Here is a 20465-nt window from a genome sequence, read left to right as displayed (position 1 = left end):
AGTGGGCGCTACCGCCCTCTGCTAGGTGCTGCAGTGATCCAGGAAAGTGGTGATGGCCACAGGTGCATTTATCTTTCCTATTAATTGCTATTAAAATGAAAAAAAAATTAATTTCCAGGGGGCTAAGTAATATTTTTTCTGGAAAGGGGGCAGTAGGCCAAAAAAGTTTGGGAATCACTGGTCTAGACTTTAAAAAGTGATGAAGAAAATGTTAACAATGCTGATTAAATTCAAAATTGTCTTATGTGTAGAAGTTTCCTATGTCCCTTAAACATTTATCAGCATACTCCTGGATTTTTTGCCATTAGAAAGATTTTTATCAAATTTTGGCCTAGTATACACAACCCTTATCACAGGGGTACACATTTTCTCACTCTTTGGATGCACATACCTTTTTTCCTTCCTCTTTTTTCTTTTCCTCTTTCCCTTTGCCCAGTTGGTCAATAGCACTACATAATGACTACTCTGTGGGATAACTGTCCACATTCTGGCTAAGCTAACTTGCTTATTTTCAGGGTTCCACAGCTAGACATGTTAGTGTAGACAACATAATGCACTACAATTTTATAATTACATCTAGTGAGATAAATGTTTTCTACTCTCTATCCCCTACCCACTCACCCAGCCTGAGACCAAGTGTTTCATTCAATTCATCCTGAAAGATGGAGGTCAGTGTAGATAATGGGAACTGTACACAGTAAAAGGGGAAGAGAAAGGGCAAGGCAAGGGAATGAGCATCTGTATAGTGCCTACTATGTGCTAGACACAGCTAAGCACAATACAAAGAAAGAAAAGTAGACTAAAAAGGGGAAGAGGAGGACTATTAGAGTTGGCACAAATCATTTACTTCTCAGGAAGATGGGAAGCCAGGCTCCATGGAAGTAGGTAGAGGAGCTTCTTTCCATCCTTCTTTCCTTCCTTTCCATTCATCCTTCCTCCCTCCTTCCCTCCCTCCTTCCTTCCTTCCTTCCTTCCTTCCTTCCTTCCTTCCTTCCTTCCTTCCTTCCTTCCTCCCTCCCTTTTTTTCTTCCTTATTTTCATTTGTAAAACATGCACCAGAACCATGATCCAATCTCTCTTATATAAAATGGATCTAGAAAAAGCTGGGGGAAGGAGAGAATAGAGGACTGTCACATGTGGTGAATCTGCTCTTTTCATGAGGATTTCTCTAACCATTCCCACCAACCTTATTCATTGGATCAAGAGTAGGATTCTTGTTATGTTTTAATTTATAGACTCATTGTTTATAGACACATATTTTTTTAAACTTATTTTTCTCCCCCTGGTAAAGTCAAACCACCAGACCCATGTACTTAGTCAGCAAGGAAGAGACCATTTTTCAAAAGTACAACTTACCAGTGACCCAGAGTGGCTTTTAAATATAGAAGTGCTATTGGGGCCCTGTAGTGTGAAAGGAATAGTCAAAACCCTTGTCTTGGCCAGCTGTGAAATCTGTGATTGATTCCTCAAAAACCTATAGAGAAAAAGGGTTAAAGGAGACCATATACGAAAGTAAAAGAAATAAATTGAACACACATGTGCAATCATTATTCATATGAGCCTTCCCCGTATTACTTCATAACACAGCTGTATACACAAAAAAACCCTAGTCCCCTTTGCTTTCTTCCTATTGGAGTCTTATTAATTTTGGTTTAATGGAACACAAATGTCGATGCTCTTCATTTGGATGAGGGCGGGCTGGTTTGGCATTTAAACCTTAGCTAGCATGGCTATGACCATCTAATACAAATGTCTCCAGGCTTTTCAGAGCTCCTGACAGGGCAGCTTTTGAGCATGACAGTTGCTATGGTCACCAGTGTGCCTATTTGCAAGGAAAATTGGGGGCAAGGCTCCTTACGTCAAAAATTACGTGGGGGGAAAGAGGAGAATGTTTGCTCCACCGGCTGACACTTAGCTGTTTGTTGTCCTCTCGGCCCACACACTTCCATGGAACAATAGCCCATTCAGCTGCATAAGTCAAAGTTTGGGGCTCCTATCATTCTATCATTCCAGCTGGAATTGACATGAAGAGCGTGAACTGGGTCTGGTCACTCCTGGAATCAATGGGGGCATTGACATTCCCAAGCAATTGATAGCTTTCTTTGTTTGGTTGCAAGGACTTAAAAAGGAGGCACTTGGGGAGGGTGGGGGGAGAAGCACTAGACTGAGTCAAGAGACCTGGGGTTTTGTCTTGGCTCCCTTACCAAGTAGCTGCAGACCCTTGGGCAAGTCAACTAAAATTTCTGGGCCTTAGTTTTCTCTTATGTAAAGTAATGTGGTTGGACTCTAAAATCTCTTTTGGACTGAACCTGTTATTTTGTTGGCATAGGACACTTCCAGTGAGGAAACTCCTCCACCAAGGCGTGTTGGCATCTGCTCTGAAATGTAAAATTTAGAGTTGCTTGAGGTACTGCGAACCTGAGTGCCCTGTCTTAAGGATACACGCTCACTCTGCTTTAGAGGCAGGTCTTGAACGTGGCTCTTTCTGACTCTGAAGCTGCGTTCTCTCCACTTTTCCACGCAGCTTAAAAATTCTAAATTTTCCTGTATCTAATAACCTCTTTGATTATGTGGCTCCATTCGAATGACACACAAAACTAATATATAGCAACTTACTACCTTGCAGGCATATACACATACACACACAGTTGTTCAGTCATTTCAGTCGTGACTTGATTCTGTGATCCCATTAGGGGTTTTCTTGGCTAAGATACTGGAAAGGTTGGCCATTTCCTTCTCCTGCTCATTTTACAGATGAAGAAACTGAGGCAAGCAGGAATAAGTGACTTGCCCAGAATTACATAGCTAGTAAATATCTGAGACCCTGTTTGAACTCTAATCTTCCTGACTCTAAGCCTAACACTCTATTTGCTGTATAATTTAGCTTATATATATATATATGTACACATACATATATATGTATATATACACACACATAAATACACATATACTACATGTGTGTATGTTATAGATATATATATAGATATGTATATGTATATATAAGTATATTATATTATAATTACATATAATTTTAATAAAGTTTTTGAATATGTAATAAAAATACAAATTATAAACAAAAATAGTATATTATTAGTAATACAAAGATTAAAATATAATATATAAAGATATATAATGATATAAAATATCTATATAAATATATTTGCTTATATATCATAAATATATAATATATAAATAATATATTAAAATATCTATAATAATTATCTATAATATATACCTATGTGTATCTATAATATACACACATGTATTTATATGTATGTAAAAATATAAATATAAATCAGCTATACATATCAGCTAAATCATACATCAAATAGAGTGCTAGGCTTAGAGTCAGGAAGACCAGAGTTCAATATATATTTGATGTTTGAGGTGCATAACAGATTGAAGGATGACCTTGTAGTTAGGAAGACTGAGTTCAAGTTCTATTAGCTAAGTGATCATAGCAATTCACTGAATCTCTCAGGACTCCATTTAAGACTGTACATTCCAGAGGAGTTGCTGTTGTGCATCTGTGGAGGGATTTTCACATTGAATAAATTCACAGATCCCTCTTTCCTTCTTTTGATGTATTGGTTATGGATTGACAACATGCACCATCAGCACGGAGCTAATTGATTACCCCAAAATACAGGTTGACACTATGTTAGGAGCTCCTCATGGCTACATAATTTTGTGAATTAGTCTAAGATGCCATTCAGCTACTTGCTACTGTATGAACTTGCTCAAGTCTCTTGACCTTTCAGAGCCTCAGTTCTCTTGTTTTTTAAATGAGGGGATTGCCTAGATGATCGTTGTGTTCTTTCTTAGTTCAAATCTATGCTCCTACGATCCTATTATTAGCATCCATTTCATCCCTAACAAGAACTTTTCTTGATATAATTGGTAAAGTACAGACACATATGAATCAGGGAGAGACAAGAGCCAGGACCTGGGAGTGTGATGTGTTTGGTTCTTTTGTTTAACTTGTTTTTATCTTCTCTAAGTCTCAGTTTAACTGGCAGATGAATTAGTCAAGAATGTGTCTTAACTGCAAGGTTATAATCACCTATATTTGTTTATTATTAGCTGCTGACCTCTAAGGTTCCCTTTTAAATTCATTATTTAAGCATCTATGAGGTTAAGCAGCCCAGGACTGGTAATCCTTTGTCAATCTATTCTTGCTATGAGTCAGTAATGGGCCACACTAGATACACAGGCACGGTACCCTTGCAAAGATAAATGCAGAGATATGCAGCAGGTGCATGGCTCTAGTGCTTTTTTGGGAGTTATCCCACTCCTATATTTACTTGCAATGCCACAATTTAAGTGGACCTTACCCTTGTTTAAGTATCCTTTTCTATCAGGTCCTTCTTGTTGACCCTCTAACTATTAGTTCCTCCAACACTGCTGTGTTCAAAAAGTTCATCCTGTGAATTCTCCCCTTACCAGAATTTCTCGGCAGCCTCTCTTATGAATTCAGGATCTTTTGACATTTGTTCTACCAGTGCGTTTTTGGAATTTACACACACAGACACTCAGACACACACACAAATCTCTTAGAAACCAAAAAAAGGACATATGCCCTTAAAGAACATATACCTATTTAAATTTATTTATGATATTTAATTTATGTAATTTTATATGTACATATATTTTTAGAATTGAGACTAAGTATTGGTTCCAAGGCAGAAGAATTGTGGTTAAGTGACTTGCTTAGATTTTAACCCAAGAACTCCTGTCCCTAGGCCTGGCTCTCTATTGAGTCACCTAACTTGTTTCTCATACTATCTCTCATACTCATGATATTAAGGAACCTCCTGTGGGCAAAAAAAGTGGGGCTTAAAATCTTTCTAACTACTTTTTCACTAAAGAGACCATCAATTCTGTATGGGCATATTCTGGGTTCAATCCTGGAGGATTTTGTCTTCTAATGAGAGGACTTGGACTCTTTGTTCTTAGGCTCTTCTATTTGTTCAGTCCCCCAACCCTGATTCTCCAGGGGAAAATTGCCCAAGTTTTTTGTGTGGGCTCCTTTTTAGGGTTTCCTTAAAAGGAGAGAATAAAGGAAACCCAGTGGGCAATATGAATCATGATTGGGACAGTTTTCTTACACACAGAAGAAATACTAAAGGACATAGAAAAATCGTGCATATTAACAGAATATTTTTAAATAGGATTGAATAACTTTACTTATAATTACTATTATTTAAGCCTCTGATAAAGGTGATTTTTAAACCTCACCAGAACACAAAGCAGTTTATTGAGCTACCAAAGATTAATTCTACATTTTCCCTTAGCTCTGCACTATCCAAACAAGTCCTGATCCATGTCTTCTGGGAAAATGGAGCAGTTTTAGCCCATCCTCTTGTTGGTGGTAATGTTTCTGAGAGCATCATAGTAATTTCTAGAGACTTGCTGCCAGAAAGCTTTACTTAAAAGGACCCAAGACTCCAAGACCTGTGAATTCTCCCTCTAAAATTGGAAATGTCCACATTGGTGATGATGTTCACTTGTCTACAAAGGAAACCCAGCAGAAAAGAGAGCCAGGGACCCAGGAGTAAATTCATCTCTTTGAGTCTCCTTGCCATATAGCATGCACATGGGAGTGGCCCCTAGGGTGTAGAAGAAAAGCACCATTTTGGAGTTATATTTCTGGGAAGAAAAGTACCATCTTAGAGTAACATGATGGCACCTGAAGGGTCAAAGAAAGAGAAACAACTAGAAGCAATCTTTCCTTTTTTAAAACAGATACAGCAACTTACATACTTGTTGCTTTTATGAGGAGTGAAGAGGACCAAGGGATCACTCAAGAGTTTCATTATTATACTAGAGCACAAAGTCTTTTCAGCAATGAGTCACTGGAAAAAGCCAAAGAGTTTCCATTCCCAAAGTATCACACTTCCTAATCCCTGAGACAATCATATGTAGTGACTTAGAAATAAAAGTTAACTTTTCACATGCCCTCTCCAGCCCCCAGTATACATAGTAAACACAAAGGATTAAATTCATTTTCATTATTGAGTAGGAATTTATCAGCTTTGGAAACAAGTATGCCATTTAAATGATAATTCATTTGTTTGGGAAATTTCAGCTCTAATAAAATCCTAACAAAATATCTCGGATAAGAAAGCATGTGTAGAAAAGATGAAAGGAGAAGGTTACCTTTCCGGGGCCTCGCTGGCATTTGGAGCATGACTTCCCATGCCTGGAAACCCTTACCCCTTAGGTTCCCTAAAAGCATGCCTAGAAAAAGAAAGCTCTGTTTCCACTTTGGAATTTTATATCTCTTCATAACTTCTAGATTTTGGTAAATTCTGGTTTGACTACCTGAATCCAAAAAGTAGTCATAAGTAATTTCAAATTTAATTTACAAGGAGGACTCTAGTGCAGTTCTCCAGATCTTCAGCCCTGTGCTTTTTGTCTTCTAATGAGAGGGCTTAGGCTCTTTGTTCTTAGGCTCTTCTATTTGTTCGGTCTCCCGACCCTGATTCTCCAGGGGAAAATTGCCCAAGTATTTTGTGTTTGTGTATCAAGTTTATCAGTGTTTCAGATAAAAGCATGGATGGCATACCTGCCACTTTTCAGGTGACTTTAAGGCCATGAAGATGGCTGAAGCAGGCATTGTGGAGTGCTTAAACCTTGGTTAGACATTGAAGATACCAAGGTCATCCATTTCAACCTGGGCCATTGACAGCCATCTTGACTTTTGCCTTGCCTCTGGACTTGGTGACTCTGGAAGAGAGCATAAGGATGATTCCAAAAAATTGCTTTTTTTCTCTTTTTAAACATTTTATTTCTTTTTCCCCCCAGATAACATGTAGATACCATTTTTTAGAAATTTTCTAACATTTTGTGACAAATGTTCTCTCCCTTCTCTCCCCACTTCCTCAGTTGATATGTAATATGATATAGATTGTACATGCGCTATCATGCAATACACATTTCCAGGCTTGTCATATTGTGAAAGAACACACCTATTGCTTATACTGGAGAAAAAATTCATGAATGAAATAAAGTGAAGACTGGCATGCTTCAGTCTGCTTTCAACCTCCATCAGTTCCTTCTATGGATAGCTATTTTTTTCTTCTCATGAATTGCTTAGAGTTGTCTTGGATTCTTGCATTGCTGATAATAGTTAAGTCATTCAGAGCTGATCATCTTACATTATGGTACTATGTACAGTTTTCTCCTGGTTCTGCTCACTTCACTTTTCATCACTACCTCATTTACATGTATAAAAGTAGCTTCCTGGATGCCTTATTAATTCTAGGAGCTCCTAAATGGAACTGAACACTTATAATGATAATAATGTATTGTTATATTTATATATAACAGATACTGATACACATACACCTATAACATGATATATATATGATATTATAATATACATTGATAATATATGATAATATGATACATATATTGATACATATATGATACTGACACATATATGATAATATGACTTATAAATATAATAGTATAATATATAATAGAAATAATAGTTAAGATTTATGTAGCATGTATTATAGCTTACTGTGATAAATGCTTTACAGTTATTCTCTCATTTGATCTTCACAACAACCCTGAGGGGTACAGGGTATTATTATTCTAATATTTTAGGAATTTGAGGTTAAATGACTTGTCCAGGGTCCCTTACCTTATTAAGTGTCTGAAGCCAGATTTGAACTCTAGTCTTCCTAACTTCAGTTCCAGCACTCTATCCACACCACCTATCTGTCCTCACCTGAATAACAAAACCAGGAGAGAACACAGAATTAGTTTAAAACTATATTTGAATATTATAGGATTTTATTCAGGTCCTACTTTATGTAGCCTATATATTATGATATTAGATTTTAAGCTCCTTGTGGGCAGAAAGTGTCTTTTTGCCGTTTTAAAAAAATCTTTAATGCTTAACACAGTACTTGGCCCACAGTAGGACAATCAATAAGCATTTATTGAAAATATTGAAAAGAAATGCTTATTGATTGATTCTAAGGCACCCAAATACCATCCCCATGGCCTGGTGGTACACAATTAAAGCTTCCTTCATTTGTCTCTCAAAAGATGTGTGTGTGTGTGTGTGTGTGTGTGTGTGTGTGTGTGTGTGTCTATTCCCTCCTTAAGTTCCCTTTCAAAATGCCAATACCTCCTACGAAGAAACACTCTAAAAGTGACTTGGTATAAGGGGGACCATATTACCAACATAGTTCAAGAGCTCTGGACTGGGTTTCAGGAGGCCTATTGTCTTGTAGCTCTGTGTCCTGCATCAACCAAGCTCTTTCCCTGCTCTATGCCTTGGTTTCCTCATTAAGTGGATTAAAAATGCTCCAGCAGCTACCAATCTAAACAGTGTGATTGGGAAGAAAATATATTGTAAGTTGAACCTCACTTGATCTGACCAGCCCTGCTAATAATTTTCGTATATCTCTTCTCCCTTTTGAAGGCAAATTACTTGTCAAAGCCACTGACAGTAATTTCACCTCTCCTCTCATTTGCTTCTAAACCATGTGCAATCTGGCTTTCAAATTCATCACTCAACTAAAATTTTCCATTTAACTAATTTGTGTAAGGACTTAGCTACCAAGGAACAGCATCACGGGATTTAGTCAACTGTCAGCTGTGACTAAAGCTAGACCTGCGAGTTTTCCTGCAAAGGACATTCTGGAACCAGGAAAGGGAAAAAGAATGCTGATACAAGAAGGTAAAAGAGAGCCCCAAACCTCCTTTACTTTTACAATAAATTTTGCTGGGTTCATAGTGAAGAGAACAATCAACTTGGAGACAGTGTTCATTTCAATTCAGTTTAACTCAAGACTCCTTTATTGAATGCTATTATTCACATAACACCAAATACCCAGAAGACTTGGATGAATCCCGAGCTTTGAATCTTACTTCATAAGATGAAGAGTTAGATAAATGATCTCTACCAATTAATTCTCTGTCATTTTGATCCCTCTTTACAAAATTGCTATGGGGAAAAATTTAAGAAAATGTATGATAGAGTCCTTTCTAAAACACTCTAGCACCATTTAAATATAGGATATCAACCTCATATTCAGTACCAAGTGCTGAGCACATATTTAGGGAATTAAACCTGGACTACCTTTGACACCCATCTAGAGTTCTCCAAACATATTGCCAAAGAGTTTCCTCAATTTCTCCAGCAAATTGCTTCCATTATTTTTGGTAATTATTCTCTATTATTGATCTGACCATCACTGTGAATAACTTTCCTATATCTCTCCTCCCTTTTGAGGGTAAATTACTTGACAGAATCATTGACACTCAGTAACTCCACCTTTATTTTCCTCATTTGCTTCAAAACCCTGTGCAATTTGGCTTCTAAATTCATTCAATTGAAATTCCCCTCATTAAAGTTATTGGTTGTCTCTTAATTGCCAAATTGCCTTTTCTCAATTCTGATAATCTTCAATATTTCTGCAGCATTCCACATTATTGATCATCTTCTATATTTTCTCTCCTATCTAAATATTCTTATTCTAACCTCAGTTTCATTTACTTTTCTTTTAAATTTATTCAGAATAGAGAGGCATTAAACTCTCCTGTTATTTTTTGCATACTTATTATGCCATGAAAATTATCGTGTCACCATGTAATTGAGTTACTTTTCTTTTATGAATTTGGATGTTAACACAATTAGAACATATACATTTAACATAAATATTAGTTTGTCATCTACAGTTACTTTCAGCACAATGCAGTTTCCTTCTATATCTTTTTTATGTTGACTCTTTTTGTTTTGTTTGACACTATGATTGCAACTCCTGATTTTTTTTTGATTCATGTAATGCAACATAAATTTCATTTTACTTCATCCTTATTTTCTGCATGTCTTTGGATTTTTGTTGTATTTCCTATGAAATTGTGTTTTGTTTTCTCATCCAATCTACCTCTCTTTTTCATTTAATTATTCATATTTAAAGGTATAAGTTAGAGTGATAATTTTTCCCTTGGGTCTTTAATAATTTTTCCTTCTGAATTATGATTTCTTTCTTATCCTTTGAAAATAGTACTTCATCTCCAGATTTTAAAATTAATTTATTTTAAGGCGAATTCTGTTCTCACTGTTTCTCTTTTACTTTTTAATTTTTCAGATACAAATTCTCTTTCTTCTTTCTGCCCCTCCTTTACCCAATGAGAAAGCAAGAGATATAATAGCAGTTACCAAAATGAAGTCATGCAAAATATATTTGCACCTAAGCCATGATGTGAAAGAAAAAAGCAAGAAAAATAAAGTGAATGAAAATATGCTTCAATCTGCACTCAGCATTTAACAATACTCTCTCTGGAGGTGGATAATGTTTTTCTTTATGAATACTTTTGAATTTTCTTGAATTATTGTATTAATCAGTACTGCTAAGTCTTTCACACTTGATTGAAGTATTGCTATTCCTATGTACAATGCTCTCCGGGTTCTGCTTGCTTTACTTTGTATCAGTTAATTTAAGTTTTTCCAGTTTTTTTTTCCTGAGAGCATCCCACTCATCATTTCTTATAACACAATAGGATTCTATCATTTTCATATACCAAAATTGTCTATCCATTCCCTAATTCATGTGCATCTCAATTTCTTGTTGTTTTCCTCTACAAAAAACATTGCTGTAGACATTTTTGTACATGTGTCCTTTTTCTTTTATGTTTTTGGGACACAGACCTAGTAGTGGTAGTGCTAAGTCAAAGGGTTTGCACAGTTTTATAGTCCTTTGGGCATAGTACCAAATTGTTCTTCAGAATGATTGGACTAGTTCACAACTAAATTAACAATGCATTAGTGTATGCATTTTCCCACACCCCCTCCAGCATTTGTCCTTTTTCCTTTATGTCATGTTAGCCAATCTGATTGGTGTGAAATGATATTTCAGAGGTGATTTAATTTTAATTTCTTTAATTATTAGTGAATTAAAGCACCTTCTTATGCAACAACAGATAGCTTTGATTTCTTCTTTTGAAAACCATTTGTTCATATGGTTTAACTATCAACTGAGGAATGGCTCTTACTTCTATAAATATGACTAAGTTTTCTATGTATTTGAGAAATGAGACCTTTTTCAGAGAATCTTGATGTAAAAAAATTTCCCTGCTCTTTCTTGTTTTCTTTCTAATTTTTGCTGCATTGGTTTTTGTTCATGCAAAACTTTTTTATTTATTTTTTGAAATTATGTGTTTTACTTCCCATGATACTTTCCATTTCTTGTTTGGTAATGAACTATTATTTCTCTTTCTGTTACCTCCAAGCTCTCCCTTCCTCTTTCATCAGTTATTATTTTTCAATCCTTTTCCTAGTTTTGGAAATTTGCTTTATTTATTCATTACTTTTTTATCTAGTTTTCTAATTCTCTCTTTTCTCTGTTAGGTAATCAAAATCTCCCTTCTCCCTTTCAACTTGTTCTGTTTATTATATCATTTTCTGAGCTTTTATTTTATTCTAATAAGGATTTTCCCCTTTTCTCTACATCATTTTCCCTCTCTTTCTGCCTAGTCTAGAATTTTTAAAAAATTCATGCTTCTTATATTTATATATTTCTTTTTTAGTCTCTGTCTTTCTCATGTAATTAAAATGTTTTTAAAACCCCTAACTTTTGTCTCAGAATCAATACTGTGTATTGGTTCCAAGACATAATAGCAGTAAGGACTAGGCAATGGGGGTTAAGTGACTTGCCCAGGGTCACAGAGCTATGAAGTATTTAAGGCCATATTTGAATTTAGGACCTCCTGTCTCTAGGCCTGACTCTCAAACCACTGAGCCACCTACCTATCCCCAAATTAAAGTTCTTAAAATGCCTATTTTGTGTTTCCTTTTCTAAAAGCTTATATGGAAATCAGATTTTCTTATACGTATTTTTTGCCTTTTGCTTCTTTTCCCCCCCAGACTGTATTTTATTTTGGTATATTTGAGTTCCTAATAAATTATTTTCTCTTCTTTTTTTTTGGTGAAGTTTACCACCATTTATTCAAGATTTTCCTTAATGCCAATTAACTTTGCTATCCACAGAATAACTTCTGCTTTCATAATTCTTATATCTCTCTTATACCATGTGGGAATAGCCTGCTATATAGGTCCATACTCCCTTAAAAACCCACATGCCAGAGTCATAGGTAATAAAATGTTGAACAATTTCCTTTTTCTTATAATGTCTTCATAGATGTCTGGACTCATTTAGTTGATCTGGTTACTATTCCTTCTTCTGTTAACAATAACTTCCCTATTGATTTAGCTGCTTGTGTTCATTGTCTTTAACTGAGTTTTGGTCTTTCTGAGATTGTTGGTAATTTTGGGTTTTTAATTTTTTTTGCTTCTTACATTCTCCTATTGCTCACTTTCTGACTCCTTCCCCTTTAATGGTGGTTTCCATGAAGAACAATTCATATTCCACTAGCCTCTGTCTCTTCTCCAAGTGACTCCTAAAGAGACATAATTAGTGCAAGCTGGATGCTAATCCCTTTTGCTATTGGCCCGGTATATCCACACATGCCAATGTCTGGTTCCAATTTTTTCTGTTCCTTAGTTTTCCATTCTGTAGTTCCATCCATAGCAATCTATTACATATTTTTTTTTTGCACTGTAGGAAGGAAGCAGGAGACAGAGTTGAATTATTTTGTAAACTCGTGAGTCAGCCTGTGAAATTTTGATAGAGGATCCCCAAGAGGCAGAAAATATGATACATATTGTACATATATTATCATACAATACATATTTCTATGTTTGTCATGTTGTGAAAGAAGACATTCCTTGCTTAGAGAAAATTTCAAGGAGAAAATAAAGTAAAGAAATAGTATGTTTCCATTTGCATTTGGATTCCATTTGTTCCTTCTCTAGTGATAGATATCCTTTTTTTGTCATGAGTCTCTTGGAGTTGTCTTGGAGTTAAGTCATTCACAATTGATCATAATGCATTATTGTTGTTACTGTGTATACTGTTCTCCTTGTCCTGCTCACTTCACTTTGTATCACTTCATTATAAGGCTTTCCATATAAGTCTTTTTTATGATCATCTTGTTTGTCATTTTTTATGGCACAATAGTATTCCATTTACAAGTATATGCCACAAATTGTTCAGCCATTCCACAATTGATAGACATTGCTTTGGTTTCCAGTTCTTTGCCACCACAAAAAGAGCTTCTGTAAATATTTTTGTGCAGGCAGGTTATTTTCTGATCTTTTTAATCTCTTTCTGATACAGACCTAGTAATAGCATTGCTGGGTCAAAGTGTATGTCAAAGGGTAGTTTGATGACCCTTTGAGCATGGTTATGGATTGCTCTCCAGAATGGTTTTATCAGTCCGCAGCTCCACCAGCAGTGTATAGTGTACAATTTTTTCCACATCCCCTCCAACATTTATCATTTTCCTTTTTCATTAGCTAGTCTGATGTGTGTGAGGTGGTACCTCAGAGTTGTTTTAAATTTTCATTTGACCATTTGTCAATTGGGAGAATATAATAACTTTTAAAGGTCTTTTCCTTAGAGTCATTTTGCTCATTCAGTTCAATGAAATGAATCTAATTCAATTCAAAGAGTCTCATAATTGAAAGGGACATCTAGAGACCTTCTTCAGATATTAGTTTAATTGTTTACATACTAAAAATGTATAATGGTGTTTGCCTTTGGGGCATGGCCAAGATTATCTAAAATGGAGGCACTATTAATGGAGGCATACCATAGAGGTAAGTCTCTACGTGGGGCAATCTGTTCCAAAGACAAGCCCAGTTACATATGAAATCTTTGAAAAATGACCAATAAGCTGATATACTACTGAGCCACACCCATATTAATGTTCGAACTATAAATGAAACCAGAAGATGTAAATAAATTGCAACTACATGGAAGAAACATTCTCAAGGTCTCTTTGGAAAGGCCAGGGAAGGAATTGGCAGAGTTGATTGCATTGTGTGCCCAAAGGCAATGAGAAACATAATTTCATGGGACACTTGGTCATCTTGTCTGGCAGTGTTCATGATAATCCTGAGCAAAAAGACCACCAGGAAGATAATTATTTTTTAAGCTAAGAATCAGCATCTTTGGTAGAGGATGAAGTAGAGGCACTCTGACTCCCAAATCTCAGATTCAATCTTAGCTTGCTCCTTCTTTTGAAATCTCCAAAAGCCTCTACTTTCTATTTATTCCTACTTTAGTCCACAGGGTTCAAGCAGGACTTCTCCTCTAGGCTCTGATCCTGAATTTCTGGACTTCCTATCCATTCCCTAGCTATCTCTTTCTCTCCATTCCTCTCTCACTTTTCATCTCCTTTTGTGTATTGTCTTCTTCCAATAAAATTCCTTGAAATGAATTACAGGACATAGCATCCCAGGAAGAGGAATATCCTGCACAATAGCATGGAGATGGAATAGAACATGTGTTTGAAATAGCAAGAGGTCAGTTTGGAAGGATCATAGAGTACATCCAGTTTTGCTGGACTATCTTGAACTGTCACTAGGTAAGATTTGTAGTGGACAACAGAATTTCTAAGACCTCATCTGAGAATAGGATTTTTGGTTTACTTATCTGGTATTTCACACCAAGGGGAATACATCCTAGACCATCATGAAAACACCTATTCTTACTGTTTAAACCCAATCTTACGTTTCCCTATAAGAGAAATATCACAGTCATATTAGATAATACTCCAGGTTAGTGGAGTGTATCATCTACTACTTCAACAGGAACTGTAATTTTTTCTTTTCCTCTTGGTTCTGACCCTCCTGGTCCAGGCACTTTTCCCAGCTCCAAGGAAAGGACAGGGCTGCAATTACACTAAATGAGAACCATAAATGATGAACTCTAAACACAGGCTCCTGTTCCAGGTTTAAAGCAATATAACTCATTCCAGGAACTGTACATTCCTCATTTATGTGGAACGTGTTGCCTGATCTTTAGCAGAGGCCAAATGACCACCTGTCAAGGATGTTATAGAAAGAATTCTTGCATTGGGTGGAGACTTGGAATTCAAGACCCTTTTAATTATACAATTTTATCATCTTTATTATTTTTATTATCATTAAACCTCTTCTACAAAGAGAATCATGCAAGACTGGACAGAAGAAATGAAATACCTTTATATTTACTCATCATTATTTCTTTTAGGATTAAACCAAATACAGACTAACCTAATCTTACCCATTCTGTTCACTATGGAATTGAAGGTAAAGTAAATATTTGTGTGTTAAATCATGTTTTATTTGACTTTTAATTATTGTTTTGTAGACCAGAGGATTTACTGAAAGACAGGAATAAAGATTAAATAATATCTGGACAACTGTGTTTAAATCTGGGATTTGTAATAATTAAATTAAGTCTACACAAAGGTGAGAGCACCTTCCCATTCTGGGAAGTCCTAACCCACGTGTGCTATTTTGAGTAACCAATCAGAATTCAGGCATCACCCCCTACGCTTTCTATGAGAAAGTGTCTATTGTGATTGGACATGTGAATTAGGAGGGAGGAGCAGGAAGTGACGCATAAATGACCCCTTTAAAAGGAGAAGATCCTCAGTTAGCTGGGGTCTTGGGTGGAAGACAGCATCTAGTGAAGCTGCAGGAGTAAGTGAGGCTGGGACTGGTGCGGTGAAGGGGACCTGAGGGAGCTTTGCTGGTTGGTGACTTAGACTGTTCCACTTGGGTAAGTTAGGCTGACTCTCTCTCTCTCTTCCCTTGGCATTTCTGGAGGCTCTACCCTCAGGGAGGCCTCTCTAATTGTAAAGGCCTTGTGGCTAGAAGCATTGTTTAATTAACTTTTGTGCCCCAGCTGCTGGGCCTCCAAATCCTTACCTGGTCCAGGCCTCTGGTCTGGGCCAGAGTTTCTCTCTCTCAATTCCCTACCTTCAACCTTCCTAAATGTAAATAAAAGTCAATTTTGACTTGATATTGTTCCTTAATTGGGGAAATTTCCCCTGGCAACCACCTTTTAATATATTGAACCCATAAAATCCCTTTTCACCCCTTACAGATTACAGTTTGAAAAAGAAATTGACAATTCAGAATAAATCCAGAGAAGGATGACTAGAATGGTAAAGTCAATTTGCTAACCTTTATTAAACACTTCTTAGGTGCCAAGCTCTGTGTTGAGTCCTGGGGGTTGAGGAGTGGGTGTTTGAAGGCTATGCAATCTATGAGTAATCAATAAAAAAAATTAAGAATATTTAATCTGGAGAAAAAGAAGCTTGGGGTAGTATGATAATTGTTTTCAAGTATTTGCAGTGTTTGCATTTGGAAGAGGGATTATGTTGCTTTGCTCCAGAGGACAGAACTAGGAACAATAGTTGGAAATATAAAAAGTAGATTTATGTTTGTTGTGAGGATAAACTTTTTTTTAAATTTCTGGAAATTTTCTTTATTTTATTCCAGTAATAAATTTACACATAAGTTTTCCATGATTCATGTTGTCTCCCTCTCTTCTTCCTTCTCCTATCCTGGAGTTGACAAGTAATCCCACTGGTTATACATGTATTACCACTCAAAACCCATTTTCATATTATTCATTTTTGTAATAGAGTACTCTTTTAAAACCAAACCCCCAAATCACATACCCAAATAAACAAGAGTTAAATTATATATTTTCATCTGCTTTTCTATTCTCACAGTTCTTTCTTTCAATGTGGATAGCATTCTTTTCATAAGTCCCTCAGAATTTTTCTGGATCATTGTATTGCTGTTAGTAGCAAAGTCTATTACATTCGATTGCCCCATAATGTTTCCATTACTGTGCATCATATTCTCTTGGTTCTGCTTATTTCACTCCACATCAGTTCATGTAGGACTTTTCAGTTCTTTTAAAAATCAGGATAAACTTCTTAATCAGAAGAACTATCCTAGGTGGTACTGAGTAAGTAGATTCAGGAACACCCGAGTTTGAAACCTTCCTTAAATATCAGATGTATGAGTCTGGACAAATGACTTAATTTATCTCAGATCAGCCTTCCCATGTTTATGATGGGGGTAATAATAACATCTACTTCATTTGGTTTTCAGAATCAAAAAGTGATAATATATAAAGTGCTTTATAAATTTTAGAGTGCCAGGTAAATGCTATAGTTGTTGTTGATGATATTTTTATATTGTGGTTTCCCATCATCTGTGATCTTTAAGCAAATCCAGCAGGATATAGTTTATTTGCAAGGATGTGAAATTCAGAGGATTGTTGTTCAAGTATACATCGAATTAAGGGGTGTCTCTAGTTATTCTGATCTAGAAATTCTAGGATACCTAGGGGGCCAACTAGGTGGCTCAGTGGATACAGAGTCAGGCCTGGAGATGGGAAGTTCTAGGTTCAAATCTGCCCTTAGACACTTCCTACTCGTGAGACCCTGGGCAAGTCACTTAACCCCAAATGTCCAGTCCATAGTTGCCATGTTCAATGAAACAAAGTTAAATCCACCTGGCTCTTTTTGTTTTCTCTCTTTTCACCCTCCTCAAATTTCTTGTGATCTCAGTGGTCACTGACTGCAGAAGAACTCTCAAAAGGCTTTAAAGGAATATGCCCATGCCATGCCGTTCTCACTGAGAAGGCATGAATTTAGAGTGACTCCTTTATTTGTTTCATTAGGACGCTTGTCTACAGTACTCCAGATGTGGAGTGAATAGCCAACTATTTCATGATTGTTCTGTTTCATTGTAGAATTTTAGCCCTTTCATATTTGTGTATCATTAGAATGGAATGTACCAAGAGATCAATGGATGGAAAAATTTGCTGTGCAGTAAGAGAACTTTAAGGGTTTTCATTGAGTTTAAACCATTCCTTACTATTTAGGATTCTTAAAGGGTTTTATGTAACTAAAAACACTTCTATATTCCTTTGAGCACTGAGATACTATAACAGTGAGAAATGTGTATCTGCGAGAGCTGTTTTTTAAAAAGTTTTATTGATATCTTTTGTTTTAACATTACCTTCCCCCCCCCCAAATAAGTCCATATCCTATCTCTAAGGAGTCATTGTTTGTAACAGAGAATTTTAAAAAGGGAGAAGAAAACAGTTCAACCAACACTGACAAGTCTGGCAGCATATGCAATGTTTCACTCCCTTAGTCTCCCATCTCTGCAAAGAAGGCACGTCTTTTCTCTTCTTCATAGATAAGCTTGATCATTATAATTACTCAGCATTCAATTTTGTTTGTTTTATTCAATTCTGGTTTTAGCCTTCTTTCTATTTACACTGTTGTGGATTTAACTTTAAAAATCTGCAGAATGAAGGGAACATTGTACAAAATAACAACAATAATAGATGATGATCAGCTGTGAATGACAACTATTATCTACAAGACAAAGATCCAGGACAACTCCAAAGGACTCATGATGGAAAAGGTTTTCCACTGCTATAGAAGGAGCATACAGAGTCTGAATGAGGATTGAAGTATACCATTTCACTTTATTTCCTCCATGAATTTTTCTCTAGCGTAAGCAATATATGTCATTTCACAACATGATGAATAGGGAAATGTATTATATGATTATATATACATATATATATATGTATGTATACCCTATATACTATATTATCTTCCCTCTTGGAAAGGGGCAAGGAATAGAAGAGGGAGAGAACATGGATTGCAAAATGTCAGAAAGCAAATAAAAAATTATATCAATTTGTAATCTGGAAAAAATTCAAATAAAAAATAAAGTTCTCATATTTGGAGCTTATAACTAGCAAAAAAAAATTATCACAGGATACAAGGACTTTGGACTTTGTTCCTATTCCCTCATTTGTCTGTTTTGGAACTAGGTACATTGGGTTCAGAATTGGGGGAATTTGGCCTCCTGAAAGGAATTAGACTTCTTTTGCTTGTACACTTTGACTAAGCACATCCTCACCTTGGCAAGTTGATGAAATTAAAGCATGGGTTTTCGCTCATGTCTGAGATATCCCCTAAAATGGAAGAGTAGGAAGGTACTCCATTTCCTGGATGAATCAGATTTGGGAAAGGTATTAATTTCTTCCATTCAAAAGATATGGTAACCATAAGTGTGCATTGACAGGCTTAAACTAATTAAGTAAGCAAGAAGCAGCAATAAATATGGCTATATTTTACAGATTGGGACTTCAGCTTCTTCAAAACATAAAGGAATCTATAGGACTGCTGAATTGGCATAATTTCATTTTCTCTTTAGATCTGGACTACTTCCTTCATGGTAGATATCTTCTCTTGAGCTGAGATAAGACTTGGAATCATCCTCATGTTGGTAGTCATCTCCATTAAGAGATCTGGAGTAGTTATTGGGGACCAATTCACCTTCTTGTTGCCAGTCATTTCTGACCAAAGAACCAAACTTCTCAAATTCACCAAATGGCTTCCAAGACTGGATAGAACAAACTTGGAAGAGCCAACCCAAAACTCAGGATCAGTTTGGATATCGGGATCGAAAGAGAACAAACTCCTCATAATCAAGAAGTTTTAGTGGCCAAGGGCCTAGAAGTTTGCTCATTGTGGGAAGAGCTACTTGTCTTACAAGTAGGAGGCAGCTAGATGGTTCAGTGGATAGAGCTCTTGTCTCTATTATTCTGTGCCAAGAAAACCCCATGAACAATATACTCAACAGGGTCACAAAGTGTTAGACATAACTGAACAATATTTGCCATACAACTGTCCAATGAAGAAGAGATCCAGAGAAGCTCTTAAAGGTCTATTGAGTCATCTGCTCTTTCTGCTCAATGACCCAAGGGCTTCATAATCCTCGAAAAGCCCATGTGCCAAGCTAGTTAGCAAATCAGTCAATATCAGGAAGTGAAGTTTTGAACATGTTCTATACAACTCTGCTATAGTCATCATGTATATTGTTTTTCCAGTTCTGCTCTCTTCACTTTTCATTACTTCATATAAGTCTTCCCATGTGAAGACTTATTTTTAAAGGAAACTAACATCCAATTGTCTGAACTAGGCACCATTAAGTCACTTTTCTGCCTTAACAACCAGTCCAATTAGACTAATTGTCACTAATTTAAACTTGAAAAATTTTATTTGAATATTTGAAAAATTATTGATATATTTGATATATATTGATATACTTTGTTTTTATATAACATTACTACCTTTCCCTCTGCATTGTTCCCTCCCTTTCCCAGATAGCCCTCTTTTACACAAATAATTTTTTTAGCTCAAAAAAAAAGAATAAAAGAAAAAAACTAGAAAAATCTATTGAGATAGCAAAAGAAAAAACTCATGTGATATTACACACTATGGACACACCAGTTTTGCAAAGGAATGGGGGAAGGTATCTTCTTTTATGTCCTCTCTATTTTTCTTCATAATGTTACAGAATTCATTTTTTATCCTTTTGTGGTTGTTCATACCATTTATGGAGCTGCCATTGTATATGTAGCGTTTTTTTTTTTGCTCTATTTACTTTGTTTTGCATCATGCTCTATGCTTTCTCATGTTTTTTCTGTATTGATTATATTTATTCTTTTTTACAGCACAATAATATTCCATTACTGTTGTATAGCACAATATTTTGGTATATA

The sequence above is a fragment of the Gracilinanus agilis genome, chromosome 3, assembly GCF_016433145.1.
Source record: "Gracilinanus agilis isolate LMUSP501 chromosome 3, AgileGrace, whole genome shotgun sequence".
Classification (NCBI taxonomy): domain Eukaryota; kingdom Metazoa; phylum Chordata; class Mammalia; order Didelphimorphia; family Didelphidae; genus Gracilinanus; species Gracilinanus agilis.
This window is presented reverse-complemented; position numbering follows the sequence as displayed.